The sequence below is a fragment of the Lontra canadensis genome, unplaced genomic scaffold (assembly GCF_010015895.1).
Source record: "Lontra canadensis isolate GAN:19392208 unplaced genomic scaffold, GSC_riverotter_1.0 scaffold4, whole genome shotgun sequence".
NCBI lineage: Eukaryota > Metazoa > Chordata > Mammalia > Carnivora > Mustelidae > Lontra > Lontra canadensis.
Window position 1 is genome coordinate 49,498,906 of NW_022630998.1, and position 15,588 is coordinate 49,514,493.

Consider the following 15,588-nt stretch of genomic DNA (forward strand, 5'->3'; position numbering starts at 1 on the left):
TGTCAGAGAAATGCCAAGTTGGGGGTGAGCAGTGCTAGCACAGTAGATGGGAGAGTGTCGTAAATAGCTTCTGCCAGCACCAGGCTAGCTTGGGAGAACGAAATTGATAAAAAGAAACTGTTCATCAGCACTTTTGCCACTGTAGAATATTCCCAAGAGATCCTTGCCCCTCAGGCATATACCCTAAAACAAGTCAGTGAGTCTTATTCATTTGTTAACCAAGCCACTTTTCAAATTGCTGTCACTGTGCTGGGACTTAGATGAGAGTGTTGGTTTCCTAATACTCTCTGGCTAAACTGGACATAAGTCCTGCTGATTTTCAAAGCCAGATATGGGCGTTCGTCTTCCGGGTACCAGTCCTCTGGGCTGGGGAGCCTGGTACAAGTCCTCTGGGAGTGAGGAGCCTGTACTCCTTGTTCCTCAGGGAGGGGCTCTATGGAAATATCCCTCCTGCTTGAGGGTATGGATCCTGACTAGACCATGTGCCCGCTCCTCCTACCCCTCTTGATGTGGCTTTTTCTTTAAATCCTTTATTGTAGTAAAATTTCTTCAGCTAATCTTCAGTTAGTTTTCAGCAGTAGTTGTTTTATATGTAGTTAGAGATTTGTTTTGTCCTCGGGTAGAAGTGAGCTCAGGGTTTTCCTACTCTGCAATCTTAATTCCCCCAAGAAGAATGTATATTATGCTGTTTATGGAAGGAATGTTCTGTATATGTCTGTTAAGCCCATTCATTCTAAAGTGTGGTTCATTTCCGGTATGTCTTTGATAATTTTCTGTCTGGATGATCCATCTATTGCTAATAGTGGGACACTGAAATTTCCTCCTCTTGCCATATTGTTGTTTCTTTCTTCCTTAAATCTGGTAGTATGTGCTTAATACATTTTTGGTGCTTTGGTGTTGGAAACATATATATTTATGATAATTACATCTTCTTGATGTATTGACTGCTGTTTTTTAAACATAATAACCTTTGTCTCTTGTTACCATTTTTGTTTTGAAGTCTATTTGGTTTAAGTTAAGCTATACCCACTTTATTTTGGTTTCTCTGTGCCTGGAATATCTTCTACCACTTCATTTTGAGGCTCTGAGTGTCTTTAGGGGCAAAATGAAATCTCCTTTATGCACCATATAGTTGGGTCTCATTCTTTACCCATTCAGCCACTCCATGATTTTTGATTACTGAATTGAAACGACTTGGATTTAGGGAGATGATGGACATGACAGGACTTGCTCCTGCCATTTTATCATTGGCTTTCTGCTTATTTTGTGTTTCCGTTACACTCTAGTTCTGTCCGCATTTGTAACTTGATGATTTTCTATGGTAATTGGCTTAGTCTCCTCTTTTTCATGTTTTAGGTCTTTTCTAGATTTTTGCTTTGTGGTTACCTTATGTACAACATCTCTTTACTCCTACACTTTTATATTTTTGGTGTCACATTTTGCTTCTTTTTATGTTATGAATTGGTTACAGAATTGTTGTAGCTACAATTTTAGTGCTTTTTCCCTTAAATGTTTAATTATAGCATAATGATTAAATGCTCTCTTCTAAAATAGAGTTACAGTTTTCTAATTCTGGCTATTTTTCACCTAAAGTTTTTTTGTGCCCTTTTTTTTTTTAAATCTTGAAAAGCTGATTTTAGTTGGTTTTGTTTGTTTGTTTGGCAGCCAGCTCTAGGGTTGGCAAATTCCCTCAGCTTTTGTGTGTCTGGGAAAAGCCTTTATTTCACCATCTTATCCAAAGGATAACTTTACTGTATGGAGTATGTTTGGTTAGCAGTTTTTCTTTCAACACTTTGGAAATGTCATGCCACTCTATCTGGCCTGAACAATTTCTTCTGAGAAATCTGCTGATACCCTAACGGGGTTTCTTTTGTAGGTTACTGCCTCTTTTAACTTGTCTTTACAATTCTTTATTGTAGATTTTGACCATTTCATTATAATGTATCTTGGAAAAGGTCTTCTTGAGGTGATTAGATATTCTATCAGCTTCTTAAGTCTAGTGTCTCCCTCAAATTTGTGAAGTTTTTAACACATTATTGCTTTAAGTAAACTCTCTGCCCAATTTTCCCACTCTTCCCTTTCTGGTTTATCATTTTTCTTGTTTTTCAAATGAAATCTGTTAACTCTCATAGGGTTTCTTGACTTTCAAGAACAAAACCTCTCTCTCCTCTGACCTGAGTAACTTCTAAGTTCTTATCTTCCAGATTTCTTATTCTCTCTTCCCCCTGATCTTCTGTATTTCTAGTGCTTTCTAAAGTATTCTTCATATTCTTCAACTGACTGATTTCTTCAGCTCTAGAATTTCTGTTAGGTACTTTCTTTAGAATTTTAATCTCTTTAGTAAAGAATTTGTTTTGTTCATTAACTTTATTCCTGAGTTCTTTAAGCAGCCTTCTTGAATTTTCTTGTAGTTTGTTAAATTTCTTCATAACACTATACTGAAATCTGTATCAATTAGATTACAGTTTTCCATATCTTTCAGTTAACTTGCTGGAGAATTGTTGTTTTCTTTTTGCAGTACCATGTTACCATAATTTTTCAGAGTACTTGCCACACTGCCACACTGGAAGAAGGGAACACCTTTTTTAGAGAAGATTTTGTTTACTTGGTTCTAACCGTTGTCCAGCTTGGCAATTAGAAGTCCTTCTTCCATTTTCCAGAAGGTGGCGATATAACACAAGTTTTTGTTTCTCTTACTGGTACTGATTCATTGTTAAAGTTGAGAGTGTTAAAAAAAAAATTTGGAGGGGCGCCTGGGTGGCTCAGTGGGTTAAAGCCTCTGCCTTCGGCTCAGGTCATGATCTCAGGGTCCTGGGATCGAGCCCCGCATCGGGCTCTCTGCTTGGCGGGGACCCTGCTTCCTCCTCTGTCTCTGCCTTCCCTTCTGCCTACTTGTGATCTCTGGCTGTCAAATAAATAAATAAAATCTTAAAAAAAAAAAAAAAATTGGAAACAGGATTGGAGGAGTTGTGGGATTTTCAATGTGCCTATGGCCCAGTAGGGGGATTCTTGAATGGGGAAGTTCCAGTCTATGGACCTCTTGCTAAAACCCTGGGATCAGGGGTCCCTGGATGCCTCAGTTGGTTAAGCATCCTGCTTCAGCTTAGGTCATGATCTCAGGGTCCCTGGGATTGAGCCTTGGGTTGGGGTCTCCCCTCTGCCCCCCATCCCCACTCATGCACAAACACTCTCTCTCTGTCACATAAGTAAATAAAAACTTAAAAACAAAAAAATAAAAAATAAATCACCCTTGGGCCAGTTAAAAAAACCTGTTTTCCCTGTTCTTCTTGTCTGCCTTCTCCTTATTTTCCCTCCTCCAACTCATTAAGGTCTTTCCTGAGAGATGTGAGTGTTCCTAAAGAGTAACAGAACTCTGGAGCTGCAGTCTGTGTCACCTTTAAGAATTTTGCTTGCTACTTTTTTACCTCCTCTGCTAAAGGCATAACTAGTACCACTGCCATCTGTGCCACAACCACCCAAGATCAAGTCTCTTGCTGTAACTTATTTTACTTAATGTAACGTCCTCAAGGTCTGTCCATGTTGTTGCAAATGGCAATGGCAGGGTTTGCTTTTTTTAAATGTACGAATAATTTTCCTTCACACACATACCACATCTTTTTTTCCATCCATCCATTGGTGAACACTTAGAGTTTTTTGATTTCTTGGCTATTTTAAATAATGCTGCAGTAAATGTGAGTGTGCACATATCTTTTCAAATTAGTGTTTTGTCATCTTTGGATAAATATCCAGAAGTGAAATTGCTGGATTGTATGGTAGTGGTTCTAATTTTGGGGGGAGGCCCCATACTGTTTCACAGTACCTGCACTGATATATATTCCCACCAACAGTGCACAAGGGTTCGCTTTTCTCCATATCCTCCCCAACATTTATTATTTTTTATCTTTTTAATAGTAGCCTTTCTCACAGTTGTGAGGTGATATCTCACTGTGGTTTGGGTTTACATTTTTTTTTTTAAATTAGTAATGCTGAACATGTTTTTTCATATGCCCATTGGTCATCTGTATGTCTTCTTTGGCAAAAGTCTACTTGGATTCTCTGCCCATTATTTAATGATAATTTTTTTAGGGTAGGGTCCTGAGTTGAATGAGTTTTTTAATGTATTTTGCAGAGTAACCTCTTCTCAAATACATGTTTTGCCCATATTTTCTCCCATTCAGTAGGTTGCCTTTCTATTTTATTGGTTTCCTTTGGTGTGTAGAATTTTTTTATTTTAATGTAATCCTGTGTTTGTTTTTGCTTTTGGGGTCAGATTACAGAAATCCTCACCACGCCAATGTCAAGAGTACCTATGTTTCTTCTAGGAATTTTATGGGTTCAGATCTTATGTTCATTTCTTTAATCAATTTTGAATTTTGGTGTAAGAAAGTAGTCCAGTTCCATTCTTTTAGCATGAGGCTGTCCTATTTTCCCACCACTGTTTACTGGGGAGTCCTTTTTGCATTGTATATTCTTGGTTCTTCTGTTATAAATTGAAAATTTGCATAGGGTTTATTTCAGAATTTAAAAATCTGTTCCTATGATCTGTGTGTTTGTTTTTATGTCAATACCATATTATTTTGATCACTATAGTGTTATACTACAGTTTGAAATCAGGAAGTGTGATGACTCCAGTTATCTTTTTCGAGATTCCTTTGACTAGTTGGGGTCTTTAGTGGTTCCATTCAAATTGTAGGACTGTTCAATTTCTGTGAAAAAAGCCATTGAGATTTTGATAAGTATTGAACTAAATTTGTGGATTGTGCTTGATTAGTATGGACATTTTAACAATATTTTTTCAATTTGTGAGCATGGCCTATCTTACTTGTATTTTCTTTAGGTTATTTATTCAGTGTTTTCTAGTTTTCAGGATACAGGTCTTTCACCTCCTTAGTCATGCTTATTCTTAGGTATTCTTTTTTTATTAACATATAATGTGTTACTTGTTTGAGGGGTACAGGTTTGTGATTCATCAGTCTTACACAATTCATAGCACTCACCATAGCACATACCCTCACCAATGTCCATCACTAAGCTGTCACCTCCCTCCCCCCACTTCCCTCCAGGAAACCCTCAGTTTGTTTCCTGAGATTAAGAGTCTTTTTTGGTTTGTCTCCTGCTCTGGTGTCCTCTTGTTTCATTTTGCCCTCCCTTCTCCTATGAAAACTATGGAAAAAACTTAGACGTCTACCAATAGATGAATGGATATCTCACCTCTTCTTTATCCATTCATCTGTTGGTGAACATCTTGTTCCTTTCCATAGTTTGGCTATTGCAGACATTGCTGCTATAAACACTCAGGTGCACGTGCCCCTTCGGATCACCACATTTGTATCTTTAGGGTAAATATCCAGTAGTGCGATTGCTTAGTCATAGGGTAGCTCTGTTTTCAACTTTTTGAGGAACCTCCATGCTGTTTTCCAGAGTGGCTGCACCAGCTTGCACTCCCACCAACAGTGTAGGAGGGTTCCCCTTTCTCTGCATTCTTGTCAACACCTGTTGTTTCCTGACTGCTTAATTTTAGCCATTCTCACTGGTGTAAGGTGGTATCTCACTGTGGTTTTGATTTATGTTTCCCTGAAGCCGAGTGATGTGGAGCACTTTTTCATGTGTCTGTTGGCCATTTGGAGGTCTTCTTTGCAGAAATGTCTATTCATGTCGTCTGTGCATTTCTTGATTGGATTATTTGTTCTTTGGGTATCGAGTTTGTTCTTCATAGATTTGGGATACTAACCCTTTATCTGATATGTCATTTACAAATATCTTCTCCCATTCTGTCAGTTGTGTTTGGTTTTGTTGACTGTTTCCTTTGCTGTGCAAAAGCTTTTGATCTTGATGAAGTCCCAATAGCTCATTTTTGCCCTAGCTTCGCTTGCCTTTGGCGATGTGTCTAGGAAGAATTTGTTGCAGCTGAGGTCAAAGAGATTGCTGCCTGTGTTCTCCTCAAGGATTTTGATGGATTCCTATCTCACGCTGAGTCTTTCATCCATTTTGAGTCTCTTTTTGTGTGTGGTGTAAGGCAATGGTCCAGTTTCATTCTTCTGCATGTTGCTGTCCAATTTTCCCTACACCATTTGTTGAGGAAACTGTGTTTTTTCCATTGGACATTCTTTCTTGCTTTGTTGTTGATTAGTTGACCATAGAGTTGAGGGTCTATTTCTGGGCTCTCTATTCTGTTCCATTGATCTGTGTATCTGTTTTGTGCCAGTACCATACTGTCTTAATGATGACAGCTTTGTAATAGAGCTTGAAGTCTGGAATTGTGATGCCGCCAGCTTTGGTTTTCCTTTTCAACATTCCTCTGGCTATGGATGGTGGATGGTATTCTGATAAGTATTATATTAAATGTGTACATTGCTTTAGGTTGCATAGACATTTTCACAATCTTTTTTCTTCCAATCCATGAGCATGGAATGTTTTCCCATTTCTTTGTGTCTTCCTCAATTTCTTTCATGAGTACATTTTAGTTTTTAGTTTCTTTCATGAGTACAAATTCTTTGCCACCTTGGTTAGATTTATTCCTAGGTATCTTATGGTTTGGGGTGCAATTTTAAAGGGGACTGACTTCTTAATTTCTCTTTCTTCTGTCTTGTTGTTGGTGTATAGGAATGCAACTGATTTCTGTGCATTGATTTTATATCCTGATACTTTACTGAATTCTGTATGAGTTTTAGCAGTATTGGAGTGGAATCTTTTGGGTTTTCCATATGAAGTATCATTATCTACAAAGAGTAAGAGTTTGACGACTTCTTTGCCAATTCAGATGCCTTTAATTACTTTTTGTTGTCTGATTGCTGAGGCTGACTTCTAGTACTATGTTGAATAGCAGTGGTGACAGCCCTGCTGTGTTCCTGACCTTAGGGGGAAAAGCTCTTAGTTTTTATTTGCTGTGGGTTTTTCATAGATGGCTTTGATGATATTGAGGTATGTACCCTGTATCCCTACACTGTGAAGAGTTTTGATCAAGAGATGATACTGTACTTTGTCAAATGCTTTTTCTTGTGTATTGAGAGTATCATATGATTTTTGTTCTTTCTTTTATTCCTGTTTTGTATCACATGGATTGACTTGCTGATGTTGAACCAATCTTGCATCCCTGGAATAAATCCTACTTGGTCATGGTGAATAATTCTTTTAATATACTTTGGAGCCTATTGATAGTATTTTGGTGAGAATTTGTGCATCCATGTTCATCAGGGATATTGGTCTGTAATTCCCCTTTTTGATGGGGTCTTTGTCTAGTCTTGGGATTGAGGTAATGCTGGCCTCAAAAATGACTTTGGAAGTTTTCTTTCCATTACTATTTTTTGAAACAGTTTCAGGAGAATAGGTATTAATTCTTCTATAAATGTTTGGTAGAGTTCCCCTGGGAAGCCATCTGGCCCTGGGCTCTTGTTTGTTGGGAGATTTTTGATGACTGCTTCAATAGCCTTACTGGTTATGGATCTGTTCAGGTTTTCTATTTCTTCCTGGTTCAGTTTTGGTAGTTTGTACATCTCTAAGAATGCATCCATTTGTTCCAGATTGTCTAATTTGCTGTTATATAGTTGCTCATGTTATGTTCTTATAATTGTTTGTATTTCTTTGGTGTTGGTTATGATCTCTCCTCTTTCATTCATGATTCTATTAATTTGGGTCCTTCCTCTTTTCTTTTTGATAAGTCTGGGCAGAGGTTTATCAATCTTACTAGTTCTTTCAAAGAACCAGCTCCTGGTTTCTTTGATCTGTTCTACTATTCTTTTGGTTTCTATTTCATTGATTTCTGCTCTGATCTTTATGATTTCTCTTCTGCTGAGTTTGGCCTTTATTTGCTCTTATTTTCCCAGCTCTTTTAGGTATAGGGTTAGGTTGTGTTTTTGAGACCTTTCTTGTTTCTTGAGAAAGGCTTGTATCACTGTATACTTTCCTCTCAGCACTGCCTTTGCTGTGTTCCGCAGATTTTGAACAGTTGTGTTTTCATTTTCATTTGTTTCCATGCATTTTTCAATTCTTCTTTAATTTCCTGGTGGACCCATTCATTCTTCAGTAGGATGCTTTTTAGCCTCCACGTATTTGAGTTCTTTCCAATTTTCCTCTTGTGATCGAGTTCTAGCTTGAGAGCATTGTGATCTGAAAATATGCATGGAATGATCCCAGTCTTTTAGTACTGGCCGAGACCAGATTTGTGACCCAGGATATGATCTGTTCTGGAGAATGTTCCATGTGCACTAGAGAAGATTGTGTATTCTGTTTCTTTGGGGTGGAATGTTTTGAATATATCTGTGATGTCCATCTGGTCCAATGTGTCCTTAAAGCCTTTATTTCCTTGTTGATCTTTTGCTTGGATAATCTGTCCATTTCAGTGAGGGGGGTGTTAAAGTCCCCTACTATTGTTGTATTATTGTTGATGTGGTTCTTTGATTTTGTTAAATGATTTATATAATTGGCTGCTGCCATGTTAGGGGCATAGATATTTAAAATTGTTAGATCTACTTGTTGGACAGACCCTTTCAGTATGATATAGTGTCCTTCCTCATCTCTTATTATAGTCTTTGGCTTAAAATCTGATTTATCTGATATAAGGATTGCCACCCCAGCTTTCATTTGATGTTCATTAGCATGTAAATCTCAGATGTCTTTGGGTTTAAAATTAGTTTCTTGCAGACAGCATATCAATGGGTCTTAAAACAATCCATTCTGATACCCTGTGTCTTTTGATTGGGGCATTTAGCCCATTTACATTCAGGGTAACTATTGAGAGATATTAATTTAGTGCCATTGTATTGCCTATAAGGTGACTGTTACTATATATTGTCTCTGTTCCTTTTTAGTCTTTGTTACTTTTAGGCTCTCTCTTTGCTTAGAGGACCCCTTTCAATATTTCCTGTAGGTCTGGTTTGGTGTTTGCAAATTCTTTTAGTTTTTGTTTGTCCTGGAAGATTTTTATTTCTCCTTCTATTTTCAATGATAACCTAGCTGGATATAGTATTCTTGGCTGTGTATTTTTCTCATTTAGTGCTCTGAATATATCATGTGTGTCATTTCTTGCCTGCCAGGTGTCTGTGGATAGGTCTGCTGCCAATCTAATGTTTATACCATTGTCTGTTACAGATTTCTTGTCCTGAGCTTCTTTCAGGATTTTCTTTTTGTCTCTAAGACTTGTAAATTTTATTATTAGATGATGGGGTATTGACCTATTTTTATTGATTTTGAGGGGAGCTCTCTGTGCCTCCTGGATTTTGATGCTTGTTTCCTCCCCCAAATTAGGAAAGTTCTCTACTATAATTTGTTCCAATATACCTTCTGCCCCTCTCTTTCTTCTTCCTTTGGGAACCCAATTATTCTAATATTGTTTTGTCTTATGGTATCACTTATTCTCTATAATTCTCCCCCTCATGATCCAGTAGTTGTTTATCTCTTTTTTTCAGTGTCTTCATTCTCCATCATTTGGTCTTCTATATCACTAATTCTCTCTTGTGCTTCATTTATCCTAGCAGTAAGAACCTCCATTTTTTATTGTACCACATTAATAGCTTTTTTTGATTTCAACTTGGTTAGATTTTAGTTCTTTTATTTCTCCAGAAAGGGATTCTCTAGTATCTCCCATGCTTTTTTCAAGCCCAACTAGTGTCCTTATAATCATCATTCTGAACTCCAATTCTTGACATCTTACTAATGTCTCTATTGATTAGGTCCCTAACAGTCAGTACTACTTCTTGTTCTTTTTTGGGGTGTGAGTTTTTCTGCCTTTCATTTTGTTCAGAGAAGAATAGATGAATGAGAGAACAAAATGCTAAAAGAGTAACAATGATCCCTGAAAAGTATACACTAAACCAACCAGTTGAGACCCAAAAGTGGGGCAGGGGGAGTGGGGGGAGAAAGGAAAAAAAAAAAGAATAAATATGATCAGGCTGGTGAATAGAACACAGCCACATACTCGATTTTGAGTGTATTTTGGTCTGTTAGAAGAAACTGCTTCCCAAAATTTTAAAGAAAGAAAAACATATATATAGAAAGATAAGGAAAATATGATGAAGGGATGGAATATGACTGGAAAGATGAAAATTAAAAAGGAATTGATAAGTTGGTTGGAAAAAAAAGGAGAGTATGATCAGGTGGGTGACTAGAACAAAGCCATGCTCTAGATTTATGGTATAGTTTGGTCTGTTAGAAGAAACTGTATCCCAAAATTTTAAAGAAGGAAAAACTTATATGTATACAAAAGGTATTGATAAAATAAAATAGGATAGGTTAAACTAGGAAAGAGGAATAATGCAAAAAGTAGAATAAGAAAAAATAATAAAAATAAATACAAAATAAAAAAATAACTTTGATAGACTAAAGAATCTTGGGGGAAAAGCCATGAATTCTATGTGCTGTATTTTTCTAGCACTGGAGTTCTACAGGTCTCACTGATCTGTGAACTTGGTCTTGGCTGGATGTTCTTGCTCATCTTCTAGGGAAGGGGCCTGTTGCAGTGATTCTCAAATGTCTTTGCCCAAGGCAGAATTGCACCGCCCTTGCCAGGGGCCAGGCCAAGTTACCTGCTCCGGTTTGCTCTTGGGAACTTTTGTTCTCTTCAAGCTTTCTATACAGCTTTGGAAGAGGGGAATGAAAATGGTGGCCTCCCAATCTCTGACCTAGAGTTGCTGAGAGCTCGGGTCCCCACTGCTCAGTGTGTCTTCAGAGGACAGCAGTCAATCCCTCCTGTCTCCCTGGTCTCCAGCGTTGCTCCCTGCTCACCCGGCCTGTGACCGGGTGTTTTTCTGTGTTTTTCTATCTCTGGCACATGACCCCATTTGTAGTCTCCAAACCCAGCAGATTCCTGCAGGATGCTCCTGTGCCACACCCTCCAGAAGAGGAAGGAGAGCATCTCTCCGGTTCTGCCACTTGTGCTGTCCTTGGTCAAAGAGTAGTGGCCTTTCTTTGCCTCAGATCATGGTTTAAGGTAACCCTGATCTGAGAATCCCCTCCTCCACTCCATTTCTGCAGCCAGCTTCAGCTTCTCTGATACTTGGGAGCTCTGCCACATTCAGACACCCCTGGTCTCTTTGTGTCTCTTGAGGAACCTGAGAAAACACTGACCCAGCAAGGATTCCACCCTCTGCTTAGCCTCTGGAGCGCTGTCTCTCCATGGAGCAGACTTCTAAAAGTTCTGATTTTGTGCTCCACTGCTCTGCCGCTTGCCAGGAGCTGCCCTCCACACCACAGTCTCTTCCTGTGTTTCACCTCAGATTCACTTCTCAGCACGACCTACCTTCCAGAAAGTAGTTTGTTTTTTGTTCCTAGAATTGCTGCTCTTCTCTTTGATCTCCTATTGAGTTTGTAGGTGTTCAGAATGGTTTGATAACTATCTTAGCTGAATTTCTGGGACCAGATGAAATTTAGGTCTCCTACTCTTCTGCCATCTTGCTCCTCCCCTCTTAGGTATTTTATTCTTTTTGATGCAGTGGTAAATGAGATCATTTGATAATCTCTTTTTGAAAGTTGTCACTGGTTAAAAACCAATGGATTTTTTGTATACTGATAGTTGTATCCTGCAACTTAACTGAATTTGTTATTAGACCTAACAGGTTTCTTTTGTTTTTTTGTTTTTGTTTTTGTTTTTGTTTTTTGAGAATCCTTAGGGTGTTCTATATATAGTATGCTGTCACCTGCAAATTGTGACGGTTTTAGTTCTTCCTTCCCAATTAGGATAACCGGGTTTTTGTTTTTTTTTTTTTTAGTTGTTTTTTTGTTTATTTTTTGTTTTTTTGTTTTTTGCCTGAATGCTCTGGCTAGGACCAGCTCTGTGTCGGTTAGACGGTTCAGAGTAGTCATAATTCTCTTATTCCTGATGTTAGAGTAAAGCTTTCAGCTTTTTACCATTACATGTGTTGTTACCTATAGTCTTCTTATATATGGCCTTTTATTATGTTGTGTTACTTTCCTTTATACCCACCTTATTGAGAATTTTTTATCATAAATGGATGTTGAATTTAGGCAAAAGTTTCTTTTTTTTTGTTTTTTTTTTGCATGTATTGAACAGATTATATGACTTTTACTCCTCATTTTGTTACTGTGACACATGACATTGATTTGTAGATGTTGAACCATCCTTCATCTCTGGAGTAAATCCCATTTGATCTTGGTGTAGGATCTTTTTAATGTATTGTTGAATTTTGTTTGCTAATATTTTGTTGAGAATTTTATATCTATGTTTATCAAGAATATTGGTCCATAACTTGTGTGTGTGGATGTGGTGTCTCTGGTTTTGGTATTAATGTTACACTGACCACATAATATGAGTTTGGAAGGGTTTTTGAGTTTATTTTTGGGGGGAAGAGTTGGAGAAGAATTGGTATTAATTATTCTTTAAGTATTTGTAGAGTTCACCAGAGAAGTGATATGTTCGTGGACTTTGGTTTGTTGGAGGTTTTTGAATAGTGATTCAATCTCCTTACTAGTAATCAGTCTGTTCATATTTTCTATTTCTTTATGAGTCACAGTTGATAGGTTGTATATTTTGAGGAATTCATCCATTTCTTGCAGCTTGTCCAATTTTAGGGCTTAGAGTTCTTTATATTAACCTTTTAAATCCCTTATATTTTTTGTGATATCAGTTGTAATGTCTCCTCTTTCATTTCTGATTTTATTTGAGACCCCCCCTTTTTTATTGACAAGCTTACCTAAATGGTTGTCAGTTTTATAACTGACAAAGAACTAACTCTTAATTTCATCAATCTTTTCTGTTGCCTCTACAGTCTCTATTTCATTTATTTCCTCTCAGAGCATTGGTGTTTCCTTCCTTTTACCTTTGGACCTCATTGGTCCTTCTTTTTCTAGTTTCTTAAGGAGTAAAGTTTTTATTTGAGATTTTTTAACACTCTTATTGCAGGCATTTATTTATTTATTTATTTATTTATTTGACAGAGAGAGAGGGGGAACACAAGCAGAGGGAGTGGGAGAGGGAGAAGCAGGCACCTCGCTGAGCAGGCAGCCTGATGTAGGGCTCGATCCCTGGACCCTGGGATCTTGACCTGAGCAGAAGGCAGCTGCTTAACGACTGAGCCACCCAGCTACCCTGAAGGCATTTTTGACTATAAACTTCCTCCTACACCTTCCTTAGCTGCTACCCAAAAATTTTGGTTTGTTGTATTTCCATTACACTCACTCTATTTTTTAAAAAAGGTTTTATTTATTTGAGAGAGAGAGAGAGAGAGAGAGAGTGTGTGTGTGTGTGTGTGTGTGTGTGTGTGTGATAGAGAGAGAGAGAGAGAGAGCATGCACACAAGCCAGGGAGAGGCAGAGGGAGAGGGAGAGAAGCAGGCTCCCTGGGAGCCCGATGCTGGGCTCCATCCTAGGACCCTGGGATCATGAGCTGAGCCGAAGGCAGACACTGAATTGACTGAGCCACCCAGGTGCCCTAGACTCACTCTATTTTTAAGTTTCTCTTTTGAGGTCTCTTTTGACTCATTATTTGTTCAGTAGCATGTTGTTTAATTTCCACACATTTGTGATTTGCCCAGTTTTCTTTTGGGATTGATTGCTGATTTCACCCCACTGTGGTTGGAAAAGATGGTTGGTATGATTTCTGTCTTCTTAAATTTATTAAGACTTATTTTGTGGCCTAATATGATCTATCCTAGAGAATGTTCCATATGCATTTGAAAGGAACAAACAATCCTTTGTTCTGTATATATCCGTTTGGGTCACCTGGTCTAACATGTCATTTATAGCTCATGTTTCTTAACTGATTTTCCAACGGGGAGGATTTATCCATTGGTGCAAGTGGGGTATTAGGGCACCTACCATTGTTTTGTGGTCTCCGTCTCCCTTTCGGTCTATGAATGTTTGCTTTATGTGTTTAGGTGCTTCTCTGTTATGTGATGAGTATTAACATATGTTATATTCTCTTGTTGGATTGACCCCTTTATCCTTGTGTAATACATTTCCTTGTCTTTTATTTCAGCCTTTGTTTTAAAGTTTATTTTGCATGATAGGAATACAGCTAACCAACTTTCCTTTGGTTTCTATTTGAATGGAATATAGTTTTCCCTTCCTTCACTTTCAGTCTGTGGGTTTCTTTACATTTCAGGTGGGTCTCTGAAGGGCAGCATATAGATTGATCTTGGATTTTTTTTTTTTAATTACCTGCAGCCTTTATATGTCTTTAAAATGTTTTCATTGATGTATAGCTGATATTTAATGTTAAATTAATCTGAGGTGTACAGCATGGTGATTCACACCTCTATATGTTATGCTATGCTCTCATCACAAGTGTAGCTACCACCTCTCACCGTAGAAACTATTACAATATCATTGACAACATTCCCTATGCTGTAAATTTCATCCCCACAACTTAATCATTCCACAACTGGAAGCCTGTACCTCCCACTTACTTTTACCCATTTTTCCGCCTCCCCTTACACTTTGGCAACCATCAGTTCTCTTTATTTATGTGTTTGTTTCTGCTTTTGTAGTTTTCCTTTTTAGATTCCAAATATAAGTGAAATCACACGGTATTTGTCTTGATCTGTTTCACTTCTTTTTCTTAGCATAAGAACATCTAAATCCATCCATATTGTTGAAAATGGCAAGATCTCATTTTTTATATGGTTGAATAGTGTGTGCGTGTGTGTGTCTGTGTGTGTATTTACATTTTCTTGACCCAGTTATGTATCTGTGGACACTTGGGTTGCTTCTATATCTTGGCTATTGTAAATAATGCTGCAATGAACATAGGGTTGCATATATCATTTTTAATTACTCTTTTCATTTTCTTTGAGTAAATACTAAGTAGTAGAATTAGGGGATTGTATAGCATTTCTATTTTCAATTTATTGAGGAATCTCCATATTGTTGTGCACAGGGCCTGTACCCGTTAACATCCCCACTAACAGTGCACGAGGGTTCCTTTTTCTCTACATCCACGCCAACACTTTTTTTTTTTTTTTTTTAACACTAGCCATTCTGGCTTGTGTGAGGTGATATCTCATTGTGGTTTTGATTTTCATTTCCCTCTTGATGAGTGGTGTTGAGCAGCTTTTTGTTGTATGACTTTTGGGGAAAATGTCTATTCAGGTTTTCTGCCATTTAAAAAATCGGATTATTTGTATTTTTGTGTTGAGTTGTAGTCCTTTATATACTTTGATTATTCACCCTTTATCAGATATGTCATTGGCAAGTATCTTCTCTTATTCAGTAAACATACCCTTTTGTTCTCTTGGTGGTTTACAGTGAAGTACTGTGCAAAAGCCTTTTGTTTTGGTGTAGTCCCAATAATTTATTTTTTATTTTGCATCCCATGCCTGAGGAGACATATCCATAAATAAGTTGATAAGGTTGATAAGAGGTTATTGCCTATGTTCTCTTCTAGGAGGTAGTGTTTCAGGTCTAACATGTTGGGTTTAAATCAATTTAAATCAAATTTGAGTTTGTGTTTGTGTATGGTTTAAGATATTTGTCTAATTTCATTTGTGTGTGTGTGGCTGTCCAGTTTTCCTGGCACCATTTATTGAAGAGACAGTCTTTTTCTCCCTATTGTATATCCTTGCCTCCTTTTTCATAGGAGAGCTGATCATATGAGCTTGGGTTTATTTCTGGGCTGTCTGTTCCATTGTATGTTTGTTT